Source organism: Pteropus vampyrus, unplaced genomic scaffold (assembly GCF_000151845.1).
Source record: "Pteropus vampyrus isolate Shadow unplaced genomic scaffold, Pvam_2.0 Scaffold9345, whole genome shotgun sequence".
NCBI lineage: Eukaryota > Metazoa > Chordata > Mammalia > Chiroptera > Pteropodidae > Pteropus > Pteropus vampyrus.
Window position 1 is genome coordinate 3422 of NW_011898126.1, and position 623 is coordinate 4044.

General features: G+C 39.2%; 1 pseudogene; it reads right to left on the reverse strand.

The window, feature by feature from the left end:
• Positions 1-2: 2 nt before the first annotated feature.
• Positions 3-618, reverse strand: LOC105310685 (annotated as a pseudogene).
• Positions 619-623: the final 5 nt, after the last annotated feature.

Genomic DNA, 623 nt, shown 5'->3' on the forward strand with positions numbered 1-623 from the left:
ACCCCACAGACCACCTCCCATTCCACTCATTCCAGGGTCTTTCTCTTCTATAGGAATTTCTGCAACTACAACTTCTGCTGTAGTTAATGGAGAGGCCACTCTAGCAGCATCCAATAAAGCAGTTATTATAACCTTAGTTGGATTAATGATTCCTTTATCTACCATATTCACAAAATCTCCAAGCATAACACCATAACTAACTTCTGAGGAACTCTGCATAATTTTTGCAACTATTAGCCATCCCTCAACACCTGCATTCTTACATATGGCCATTGCAGGAGTTTTTATTTAAAAAAAAAATTCCATACCAATTTTTTGATCTTCATTTGCTGGAATTAATGAATCCAAGGCTGGAATGCACTGAAACAGGGTACAACCCCTCCCAGAATGATGCCTTTTCCAGCAGGAGCTGGTGTAGCATTGGGGACTTTTGTTACTCTATCTCTCTTTTCCTTTCTTTTCATCCACTTCAACATCACTCATCCCGCCAACTTTCAGCACAGCTCTTCCATCTGAGAGTTTTGCCAGACATTCACTTAGCTTTTCCTTTTCATATTCACTAGTTGTGATATCTAACTGCTCAATGGTTTCTTGAATACATTTTTCAGTTTAAGCCTTGTTAC